This window comes from Trichosurus vulpecula, chromosome 9 (genome assembly GCF_011100635.1).
Source record: "Trichosurus vulpecula isolate mTriVul1 chromosome 9, mTriVul1.pri, whole genome shotgun sequence".
Lineage (NCBI taxonomy): Eukaryota > Metazoa > Chordata > Mammalia > Diprotodontia > Phalangeridae > Trichosurus > Trichosurus vulpecula.
In genome coordinates, this window is record NC_050581.1 from 6778100 (window position 1) to 6791387 (window position 13288).

A 13288-nucleotide genomic window follows, 5' to 3' on the forward strand; every position below is an offset into this window, starting at 1 on the left:
ATACTCTAACTTTAAATGGATTGTATCTGCTATTAAGAGGACCTATAAATAATTTTTCATCTCTTTGACTATTGCCAAATCAAAAAATCCTTCTGGGTTTCTCTTTCTTAGAGGAAGAAGAGCCTGAAAGTGAAGGATGGGAGGAGTCGTCTCCTCTTGGGGCAGAGTGAGTGGTCCTAGACTTAAATGACCCATAGGGTGTGGCCAAACATTTTTGAACTCTCTGAGCATAATTCTTGTATGCCATCATTACAGCTCAAAGGACTTTTTCCACTTAGTCTAAGGCCTATGATTGAAATTGGTTGATCTGGCCCCTTATTACTTTAGCTACAGTGAGACTGAGTAAATCAATCACCTCACCCTTAAATAAATATAACTTTCACAGAATCACACAACTGGAAGGACTCTGAGAGGACACCTATGTCAATCACTAACTCTTCCTAAGACTTGTAGCCTCCACATCTAGCCCTCATTTTTCTTCTAAGCTTTAGGCCTGCATCACCAACCCCTCATTTGTTTTTCCTGGCCATGTGTTCCCTATGTCTGTACTCTTCATTAACTATTCCTCAGTGTTTTGATTTTCCTCCAGATGTCCCCTCCTCCATTGACAGTTTGGTAACCTGTGGGAAGATGTAACCCTGATGGCAAGGGGGAAATCTTTCTAGACACTTAGTATTTCTGGTCTAATTAAATATCTTTGAACTTACGTGTCCTTTAACTTGTCTAGTAAAGGGAAAATGGGGGCTCCTGAGTAATTTTTTTAATTTATATTTTTATTATTATTATTAACTTGTTTAATACAAGTAGACATGAAGTTTCCCCATGCAAAGAAAAACAAAAAAGAGGTGAGCACATGAAACTGGATCTCCACTCCATATGACTTTTGAACACATATTGCAAATTTAATACGGCAGCTGCACTATAGCCTTATTCATTGGTGTTCCCTTCTGAACCTTATTCTGTTCTCTTCTTTTAGTTTTAAAAAATGCTTCATTGTCAATATTTTCTTTCTTTTCTTTTCTTCTTTTACTATCAGTATCACTAGCCCTTCCCTCTTCCAGTACTTCCCCCCCAAACCATATAGTAATAAAATTTTTTGTAATAAAAGTATAGTCATTGGAAAAATTCATTTGTGGAAAATGTATGTCTCATCCTGCACCTTTCATCTGCCACCTCTCTGTCAAGGGGTGGGAAATGTATTTGCTTTCAGTCTTGTGGAGCCATGATTGGCTATTTTGTTCTTCGTAGGTCTGGAGTTTTTCCTAGTTGTTTTGCTTTACAGTTTTGTGTAAATTGTTCTCTTGGGTCTGCTCACTTCTCCCTGAATCAGTTAATATGTCTTCCTTCTAATTCTAATTGTGTTTGATTTGGTTTGAACAGAATTTTTCAGTGTTACATAATAAAAACAGTCCATTTTGTCTCCTTTGAATCAGAAGGGATTCAATTAGCTGGAGAAAAATCTTTGTATTAAACTTCTCTGGTGAAACTCTGATATCCAGTATATGTGAAGGATTGATACTAATATATAAGAATTAGGGTCAACGCGAAGCTTTGCTTGGAGGGCTTCAATTTGGGGCACCCATTACCTCCCAAGGCAATCCATTCCATTTTGGGGCAACTCTAATGGTTAAGAAGTTTTTACTGACATCAAGTTCATATTTTTCCATTTTTGTTCCTACTTCTGTCATCAGGTAGCCCCATCTTTGGATCCTAAATTTTTTATCTTCCCAGCTAGAAAAGGCGTACTATATGGTACTTTATCGCGCGTACTTCACTCTAGTCTGCTCCATGTCTGTACCTTGCCGCAGGTGTTTTTGACAGGGACTTTCAGTAGAGAAGGGAGAGAATCAGGCTTCGAAAAGTTGATACTGAATGCATGTAGCTTATTATTTTTTCATCTTCTATAACTGATGACCATAGTATCTCACTTTTCTGTGAGAAGATTTTTTTGCCGAGCTTTATCACAGCTGCTTTCACATCCTTGCTCCTCAGATTGTAGATGATAGGATTCAGCATGGGAATGGCCACAGCACAGAAGAGAGCAATCAGCTCGCCTGTTGCAGGGGAGTCTTTGGACTTGGGCTTCATGTACTTAAACAAGATGGTCCCATAAAACATTATCACTACAGTCAGGGGGGCTGAGCAGATAGAAAAGGCTTTTTTTCTTCCCTCAGCAGAATTGATCCTCAGGATGGTAAAGAGGATGAAAAAATAGGAGATGAATGCAAACACCACTGGAATAATTATTATGATGATACTTGAAATTGACGTAATAATCATATCAAGGGAAATATCTTCACAGGACAATTTCAAAACGGCCAGTATCTCACATATGAGATAATCAATGATGTTCCCACAAAGTGACAACCGCGTAGTTAGGGTGGTTTGTATCACTGAAGTCAATTCACCTGCCATCCAGCAAGTGGCCACCAACTTCACAGAATTCCCCTTGTTCATGATTATGGGGCACCTCAGGGGCTTACAAATGGCCACGTATTGGTCATATGCCATTATGGTTAGGAGCACACACTCTGTGGATTCCAGGACAAGGGAGAAGAACATTTGTGCTCTACAACCCCCAAAAGAAATGGATTTGTGCCCTGTAACGAAGTTTACAAGTATCATTGGAATAGAAGAAGATGTGTAGCAGATGTCCTGGAAGGACAGATTACTGAGGAGAAGTACATAGGAGTGTGGAGGTGAGAATCCAGGATATTGATTGTAATGAGGAAACTGTTGCTCAGCAGGATTATAATGTACATGATAAGGCACAACAGAAAGAAAATAAAATGAAAGTTGGGGTAGGCAGCAAGACCATGGAGAAAAACATGGTCACCATGGTCTGATTTGGATTTTCCATTCATTTCCTTTTGTCTACGTGTAAGATTTTAGATAAGAACACAAAGTTTTTCTTACTACAGTGATTTTGAAATGTCTACTTTTTTTTGGTGAGGCAATCAGGGTTAAGTGACTTGCCCAGGGTCACATAGCTAGTAAGTGTCAGGTGTCTGAGGCTGAATTTGAACTCTTGTCCTCCTGACTCCAGGTCCAGTGCTCTATCCACTGAACCATTTAGCTGTGCCACATAATTTTTTGAAATTACATTCTGGGATAACTAGGTACTGGTGAAAGTCTAAAAAATGGCTCTCAGAAAAGACATGACATACTTGTAAGTTTACTTTATATCTCTATGACTTTATTTAGTCTAGAAATCAATAAAACAATGATGCAAGGCCTAATTTATATCACTAGCTAATTTCCAGGGTGTAAATGTTCACACTGAAAATCTGACAGTCATTGAGCTGGTATGAGCTGGCTTCAGTACACTACTGGAAAGGAGATAAATTTTGCTCCAGCCTAATGTGCTCAGAAACCCATTCATCATTAACCTTGTGACAACCTACTTTGATAAAAGATCTAAGTGTGCCATTCACTTAGTGTCTTAGTTCACAACTCTCAGCATTCTTAAAACAGTAGCTGATAGGAATTTAAGCTAGCCTGAGCCCCCTCTCAATTAATAGGCCTTCCCCTCCAAGGACAACAGGAAGCAAATGCAGAGGGAGTGAGAAATTTAATGAATATTTTTAAGCACATGAAATTTCAGGAAGATTTCTAGTCCCATGTAAACAGACAAATGGATAATACCTTTTCCTAATTAAGAATGTTATTTAGAAATAATTCTCTAAAAATATAGATAACACAAATATTTCTGCAAAAAGAAAGAAATTAGCTTATAAATCAAGACCTCTTTCAGTCCTTGTTGTTTATATCTTGACAGGAGTTCTCTCAGCCTGCCAGTGATCAAGATAGAAAAGTAAATTTTTTGAACCTGATCTATGAGCCAAAGAGCAGAGGTGTTTCCTCTAAAAGCAACACCAGATAAGACAGAAGAGTGGAAATGATGTGTGCCTGCTTTTAGTCTTGTCACGTTGGACTGGAATCTCTATATCCTTTTCCCCATCTACCCCTGTGGGTTTCAGGAAAAATCACCTCTTTTTCATGTCAAGATATTAAGGGAATTGTGGGAAGGAAATTGGCCCTTTTTAATGGGAAAGTTAGTTTTGATGTGAAGATATTCTACCTTTTTAGCAACAAAAAGCTGCTTCTTAGTCCTATGTTATGATCCCGGGCAGCTGCTTTCTTTTTCTCTGCCTAGTTGACTTTGTATTACTCTATCTTGCCCCACTTCTCCCCACACTACAAATAGCTAGAAGATAATGATTTGGCAAGGGAAAATTAATTGGTAATTACCATGCAGCCACGAATAATTAATCAGGCAAGGTACCAACAGTGGCTCAACATTTTTTATCTATCGACCCCATGGCAAAGGCAAAGAATATTTGTAGTCCAAAACCAATGAAGGAAATAGACTTTTTGCCCCTGAAAAGAAGTTCCTAAGTAATAAAGGAACTGAAGCAGACACGTAGCAGGTGTCTGGGAGGGAGAGATTACTAAGGAAGAAGTACATGGGGTTGTGGAGGCAAAAGTCCAGGATGCTGATTGTCCTGAGGAAACTGTTGCCTAGCAGTATTACCACGTATGTGGTAAGGCACAGCAGAGAGAAAACAAAATTAAAGATGGTATAGCCAGCAAAGCCACGAAGAAAAAAATATAGTCAGAGGGGTCTTGTGGTGTCTTTCCATTTGTTCTATATCTTCAACCCATAAGATTTCAGATAAGAAGACAAGGCACCAAATTTACCACACCACAGGAAATTAAAATGACTCATGCCTTTAGAAATCATGTCTTTAACATAGTGGATACATTGAAGTTTCCCAACTTCCAAGTCAAATTTTGCACAAAGGTATTTTCTCTAGATTAGTTTATTCACCTTAACTTTGAACCTAATATATATACATAAATATATATACACACACAAACATACATACATAAATACATACATATATGTGTGTACATATATGCGATATATATACATTTAACTTCCTGATTACAAACCACAATTGACTCTCCAGGTTAGGGTTCTTGGGAGTTTTCAAGCAGCAATTGATGTGATGCGGCTGTAGGTTGAATAATCATTCATTAAACATATGAATTTGCTGGCAGGAGACAGAGCGAGCCTGAGAAGTATTTAGGGAATAATTGTAAACATAGAAACATTTGCAGACATTTCTAGTGTAACATAAACATAAAACATATTGAAACAACTAATTCTAATTGATGATATAATTATTTATAACAACCATAAATATATGGCCGTACAAACATTCCTATAAATCAAATGAAATAAGATTCCAACAGTACTTGTCCCAGTCTCTTTGGGTATACCTTGACATGTGGTACCCCAGTCTCCTGGTGGGATGTAAAGGAGTTCATTTATTTTCCAAGCAGAGAGCATGAGTATAGTTCCTTTCTTTAATAAAGGAACCAGATAAAGAAGAGTAGAGATGGCCACAAAATCTTTATGTCCTTTCCACTACTTCCTGTTTAATCCCCATTTGCTACAGTCTCTATAGTGTTTTCCTTAGCTCAACTTGTAGTTTAGAGCCCAAATTGCCCACTTTATATTTCAAACTCTGTGTTAGATTTTATGAGAATTAGGGGTGGATGAGTGGGTTTCCTCCCCTTTTAGATTTAGGTGATACAGCTAGCGAGTGTCTGAGGCCAGTTTTGAACTCAGGTCCTATTGATTTGCGGTTCAGTGCTTTATCTATTTTACCACCTAGCTTCTCCACAAGCATCAAAATGCCACCTCCCCACTCAAAACGAATAATATATTGCTGCTCCTTTCTTAAGATAGTATCCTGGAGGAGATCCATTGCAAGTAGTTAGAAGGCAGAGATATAAATTGATATTAAATTGACAATTGTCATATTTCCAAGGATAACTAAGCAGGGAGATTCTTAATAATGGGTCCCATATTTTTGTACATCCACAATGACTTCAGGGCTTCTGGTGAATACATACTACATAGCTTCTATTAAAAGAAATAAGCACAAAAAAGCAAATTATTTGGGCTTAAATGACAGATCATCATAATTGTAAACAATTTTTGAAAAGAAAAACCCCAGAGAGATAGGTTTACTTAAGTGTTATTCATTGATGTTAGACATTAGAGACCATGACAAATATATTTTTGCATATTGTTTTATGAGAAGTACATTAAGGTGCTGGAGCAGTACTTTGTAAAGAATCCTTACACTCTAAAACTTCTATGCTTATATTAAAAGGAGAAAAATATCCTTACCTAGCTATTCTAGGATGAGACAATCACAGGGCTTTGGTTGCTGAGTGTGCCCATGTTATTTTTATATGAAACAAAAGAATCAGTAAATTTTAATACTTTGTAGAAAAAGGTCAGTTTTGCACCTTTTTTGCATTTATTCTAAAACTAACTATATTTAGCCAATTTGATGATGTGTGTGAAAACGGCCTAACAACTTTCATCCTTGCTCAGTTTAGGGGAAGGGGTCATGCATGAAGTCTTTTGAACTTCTTGCTACAATGAACACTTGAGAGCCTAAGGTAACCTTTACCCAACAGGTAATAAGGTAATAGAAAAGAGGAAAGAGAGCAAACAACATCTGCCCTAAGATCATACCTCACACTTGTTGTTTCCTATCTCTTTCTGCTTGTCTACGCATTTACCTCTACATCTAAAAAAGTGGATGAATCTCATCCTAAGCCTTTTCGTAGGCTTACTCTTATTTGTTTGTGAATCTAATTTATTTCCCCCCTCTCCAGTAAAATACAAACTCTTTGAGGGCAGGGATAATTTCTTTTTTGTATTTGTACCCCTTGTTCGTAACACAGTGGATGGAAGATATTGGTCTCCTAATAAATGTTCGTTGATTGCTTGCCTGATTGACTCTGGCTTCTCAACTTCCGGAGATTTATCCTTGACTTGTATCTACTAATGGATAGCTCTGCCTTCCAGGAAGGAAGTGCTACACCCTCAGCCAAGATGATATTATAGCTTTGACAAGAGGGTAGTCATTTCATGAACCAGTGGTCCAATGTCAGTGAGTTCTGCTTCATGCTTTTAATGCCAAGTGTATTGAGCAGCTCAGATGATTCCATTTTGAAAACGGAGTTAACTTTGGCCATAGTGGAAGAGGGTGATAGAATTTGTACATCCTTAGAACTTAGAAGGTTCCTTCACTTTTTGTAAAGAAATTGAACAGAAGCTGGTTGAATGTACCGGCAAGAGGAGAGAAGTTGCAGCAGTGTGTGTGTGTGTGTGTGTGTGTGTGTGTGTGTGTGTGTGTGTGTGTGTGTTTGTGTGTGTGTGTGTGTAACTGAAACTTCAATGATAAGGCAAGCAAAGGGTTTGGGGAGCGTCCCTATGAATGAGAGATGAGGTCTCCATCTCTAGAATTCCTACTTTGATTTCAGTTGGTTTTAATATTACACAGAATGGCACATGTTGTGGCCCCTGGTCTTTAGGACCAAAATAACATCAAACATCTTATATATGCTAGGGGAAGCACAGATGAAGCTAATTTTCAGAAGTCTGCATTGTTGACAGAATATCTTCATCAAAATGCCTGACTGTGTCCCTTAATCTGTATCTGAATGGTTTGAGGGCTTCTAAAAACTTCACGTATGCCATTTTTCAAGGTCTGAGGCAGCTCCATGTGATCCAAAGTTTCTCAGTACAATAACCCAGAATATGATCTCTTATTGAGTCTCTTCTCACATACTTTTAGCACTGGGAGATCTCCAAGTAGTGAAGATACTCATAACCATCATGATAATCAGCTGCAGGTTATTTTGGTGTTTACTGTGGAGAATAGACTTAGGTGGGAAATGGTGGATATTTTGAAGTATTTGGAGGATTGTTATATGAAAAAGTATTTGTCTGGTCCTGACCTTAAATGGCAGAACTAGGATTAATGGGTGGAAGTTAAAGAGATTCAGTTTTTACCTACTACCAGGAAAAAAATCATAGCAATTGGGGCTGTACCTAAATGGGACAAAATTCTTAGATGGTAGTGGTTTGACCTTCAGTGATGGTTTTCAAGTGGAAACTTGGCAACCACTTGCTAAGGAAGCTATAGAGTAGATTTTTTCTTAAGTATTCATTAGGCTAGCTGGTACCCGAAGTAACTTTTATATTATATGATTCTCTGACTTTATCTGGACATTACTCATTCCCTGGGATACACAGGGATCTTAGGCTCTATGCCTGATACAACAATCTTCTGCTGTAGGAATCTATTTTTTCCAGTAGTATTACTGCTAGGGCAACATGAGGGTAAAAAGAAAATAACAGGTGTCACTTATTAAAGGGACTCTGAAACTTCTCTGGATTCCATTGAATTATTAGTGAGGGGCGGTGGAGTATGACCAGGGAAATTGGATAAAGAACCTGGAGAGTGGCTGTGGATGTATGTGGGATAGTATGGGTGTTAAGGTGAAGTCTGTGAGTTTCCAATATAAGGAGCATTTCATAGGCAAATATCTTCAACCTATCTGTTACCCTGTGGTATCATTTATGGTACACCCCCACAGGCCTATTGTTCTGGCTACTGCCATTCTGTCAGATGTCCAGCTTTCCACTAAGCAGGAGAACTTCTCAGGATGTTTTAAGAGAAAAAGGAGGGAGCAAAATTTCTCCAAACAGATCTAGAAATGGTGCCAGGCTGAATTCTAGTGGGTAAATTATTTTAAAATCCCAATGAGTCATTTTTCCAGCTCAGGTTGGCAGAAGGAGACAGAGATGTCTATGGACAATGGGAAAGGGATAAGACTATGTGGAGCACTCCTGAACAAGGTAGAGTCTGTGAACCAGGGCAAAAGAGGTCTCAGACCCATACCTTGGCATAATGATGGGAATAGTTGCCAAATGGCAACTTTGTTGATCATTGCCTAGTTCTGGGTCACAGACCCAGGGCTGAATGAGGAGACTACTTGTGCCAAAGGGCGATGTTGCAGGGTAAGGAGGAGTCAAAGGCCTTAGACAGAATGTAGAGAGAGGACAAAGAGTAGAAGCAAGCAGCAGAAATGTGGCACCTATCCTAGAAGCAGAGAGGGGTGTCAATTCCAGGTTCTAGCCCAGTCTGAAGCCTACAGAGGAACAAACAGGGTAGGACCCTCAGACCAAGGGAAAGACTGCCATTCTGTTAATCTGAATCATCAGGGCTTCCCGATTGGCATATAGTGACTGAGACTGTCAGGAGACTAAAGCTCAGGTCAGGAACTTGCAGAGCTCAAATCAGGAGGTCACTGATGAGACTTTGCTCTGCATTAGACTCTATTAGGAATATTGACAGCTTGCAAATCCAGTGCTTGATCTATCCTTCAGATCCAAAATAACACAATACTCAAAAAAAAGCAGCAACATGATCAGCCCAGACCTTTCCTGATAAGTGTGCAGAGCATGGTCCTAATATCAGGTTTGAAGTCAAGAAGTAGGCTGGAAGAATGATCAAGCAACAACAACAAAATAATCCTACCATTGAAAGTTATTCTGGTGATAGAGCGTATCAAGACCCAAACAATAATAACTTCAAAATATCTATAAGCCAAACTTTAAAAACATAGCTTGGACACAAATCCAACAGAATTACTGGAAGAGAGGAAGCAAGAATTTTTTAAAAGGAGTTAATTTTTTTTGTAAATGAAATCAGAGTACTAGAGGAAAAAAATTAGAAAAGAAATGAGAGCTATGCAAGAAAGAGTTAGAAAAAGAATTAATACCTTGGCACAAGCTAGTACCACTTCATGCCATAAGGTATAAAACCTTGCCCAAGCCTCAAACTCCCAAAACTAGAATGGACAAAATAGTACCTAATGAACCCATGAGACAACAAGAAATATGAAAGTCATAAGATTGAAAAAATAGAAGAAAAAGTTATCTCATAGCAAAAACAATTTACTTGGAAAATAGATCAAGAAGAAAAAATTTAAGAATCACCGGATGACATACCAAAGACAAAAAAGATACCTTAAGAAAAAGCTGCCCACATCTATCAGAACTAAAGGATAAAGTAGAAATAGAAAGAATCCACCCCTGAAAGAAACCTCAAAATAAAAACCTTTAAGAATGGCATAGCCAATATGAAGAGCTTCGGAAGTAAAGAAAAAATGTTTCAAGCATCCAGAAAGAATGAATTCAAGTACTGAGGAGCCATCATTATTTTCATACATGATTCAGCAGCTGCTAATATAAAGGAGCAGTGAGCTTGGAAAACAATATTCCAGAAGGCAAAGGATATAAGATTAGAGCCAAGAATAACTCACCCAGAAAAATTGAGTATAATCCTACCAGGGAAAAAAATGGATCTTTAATGAAATAGAGGACTTCCAAGCTTTCCTGATGAAAAGATCAGATCTGTGTAGAAACTGAAGTTCAGACAAGGACTTAAGAGAAACATAAAAAGGTAACCCTGAATGAACAATGATTAAAGGACTAAACTAGAATAAACTGCTTACATGTTAGTACAGGGAGATGAAAAATGTTTCGCCTCTGGTTTCTGTCATCATCAGGGGGTCATAGAGTCTAATTAGACAAGGCCTAGGAGTGGTTCTGTTATTTATTGATATCAAGAGAAAAATGGAAAGAGAGCAAGAGGAATACACTGGGGAGGCAGGGAAAGGAAGGTCAGCAAAAATTACCTTATATAATCATTGCTTTCTTTTGAAAAGCAGATCAAAGAATCTGTGGTGGCAGCCTTCCTGTGTGCTGGTATTATTGATGTTACATCCTCACAGCATCTGCTAGCAGCATTGTTTTTACACTAGCGCAGGTTCTTTGATCTGCTTTTCTAAGGAAAGCAACTTTAAAGGGTTAACAAGCTCACTTTAATTAAAGATACATATATCATTCACTTAGTTCAGGGGGAAAAGCCAGCACCCTGAACTTCAGAGCAAATACAAACAGAAATTATAAGCAGAAATTATAAACAGAGCAAAATAGCACAAATCAACAAACAGGCTTCTATCTGTCTTATCATAGCAATACGTACACAGTTATCAGAGACAGAAGCACCAATGTATGGGTTTTCAAAGCCCAGGGCAGGGGGGGGGGGACAGTTTCCAACAGCTGCCCAGAGTCTCATCTGGCCAAATCACCAACACTCTTCCAATGAGTGTGCCCCCAAAGCAAAACCTCTCCTCTCACAGTTCTGAGAGTTCTTAATTCTGGATTCCCAATTCTGAGTTCAATGTCTATCCTCCAGGTGTATGTATCCTTTTTCAGGGCCTGAGGGCTTCATACCTCTCATGACCTAATTAGCAAAAGGGTGTGGGCCTTCCTACAAACAAAGGCAAGGCTCAATCAAAGGCACTTGATTGCCTTAGTGCTAAGAAGCACTCCAAAAGAAAAAAACAGCAAAAAGTCCCACTTTTCTTGCCATTACAGGAAACTATAAGGAGGATAGGTTAAAGGAGAGATAAGCCCAAAGCAAAATAAACTCTAAAGATGTACACAATTATCTGTAGCTCTTTTTTAGCAATGGCAAATAATGAGAATTGGAGGGGGTGCCCATAAATTAAAGAATGGCTGAACAAGTTATGTTATATAACTGGATAGAATACTATTATGCTTTAGGAAATTGAGAAGGGGATGATTTCAGAGAGAAACTTGGGAAGACTTGTATGAAATGATGAAGAGTTGAGTGAACAGAGCAATTTATACAAAGACAACAATATAGTAAAGACAAGTTGGAAGAATTAGGAACTCAGATCAGTGTAATGTACAACCATGGTTGCAGAAGACAAATGATAAAACAAACTAATCACATCCTGATAGAGAAGTGAAGGACTCAGAATCCAGAATGGGAAATATTTTTGGGAGTAGCCAATATGGAAATATATTTTTCTAGGCTACTCTTGTTTGTAACAGGGATATTGTTTTTCTTTTATCCTCAAAAATAGAGGGGAGCTGGAGTGAGAGGGAGAGAAGATGGATGTTTGTTGATTAAAAAAATAATTTTTCAAAAAGGAAAGGAGGAATTAATAGGTTCCTTATTCCCAAAAATATTCAAAAGGATACGTATATATGTGAATACACACGACCTCTCATAATACTGTCTACATAGACCTTCAAATTTGACTACAGTTTTACAAAAAACATAAGGATGGCTCAGATCTCATGCATGACTGATATGGAGTACATTGTATTACAGATGCCATGAAGAGCTCTGATATCTAAACATAAATAAAAGCCTTTATCTCCTAATAGAAGTGATATGGTCTCTGGGAGAAGATAAGAACATATTGGGAGTTTTAGCCTTTTTTATCATATACATTTTTGGACAAGAGCAAATTGTTTACATTTTGGTTCCTTCTCTTCTGTTGGAAAATAAACACCTATGTGGGGCCTTATACATGTTTCCATACCAGAGAATATTCAATGAAATGGTAATTTTATCAAGAGCAAGGGCCATGTCTTGCACTTCTTTGTTGCTCTGGGTCTAGCACAGAGTCCAAATATTCAATTACTTTCTGGGGATGACAATGAGTGAGCCATGTATCTGCCAACTCTGAAACATTAACCAGTGAGCAGGAGCTTTGGGAAAGGAAAATAAAAAAAATAGTTATTCATTTCCTCCTTTGCTTCAGAAAAATAAGGCAGAATAACTTTGAGGAAAGAGGAAGCTAACTCCTTCCTTCTCCTATACTCTGAATTTTGTCCAGGTTCATTTCTCATTGGACCTGAGAATCTCACAATTACTTCCTGCAAAATAGATGCCAACCATGTACATGTTAAGTATAGAGTGCAGTGTGATCCCCAGAAAAATACCATGGAAGGAGACAGCTTGTACTTTGGTGGAACCACCATCTGGGTACATGTGCTGGTTTAACTTTGCTCATAATTTCCTCTGCCCTAAGATCCACCTACACATTTTATGATACCACCGTACCATGTAGTCTGGCATCCTATGAATAAGGAAAGTGAATCCATGTTGCCTCTTGTTACGGTAAGACAATGACGGTATATATGAGTATTATCCTAGTTTGTTTAGGTTCGCATGTCTCCAATCACGAGGCTGTACTATACAATCATATTAATTTATTGATTAGCATTTTGTAATATGACTAAAATTAATCAATATTCATCATGTGTCAACTTTATGCTTAAAAATCTAAATTCTACTTCTAGATGTCACCTGCTAATTGTGACTTTGAGAAAGTCACCAAAACTTTCTGAAATTCATTTTCTTCACCTGAAAAACTGGAAATAACGGAATGAGGTCATGGATGCTAAAGCAGAGTTTTATATAAACGTTACATGATATTTTCATAATAATATCATTCTTGTTAGTTATTTCTACTATTATCATGAGTGATAATTTATGATGTGACCTATACCTGCCCAAGAACG

At 38.0% G+C, this 13288-nt stretch overlaps 1 pseudogene; it reads right to left on the bottom strand.

Annotated features, from left to right (window-relative positions):
- Positions 1-1827: 1827 nt before the first annotated feature.
- LOC118831135 lies at positions 1828-2860 on the bottom strand (annotated as a pseudogene).
- Between the last annotated feature and the right edge of the window lie 10428 nt (positions 2861-13288).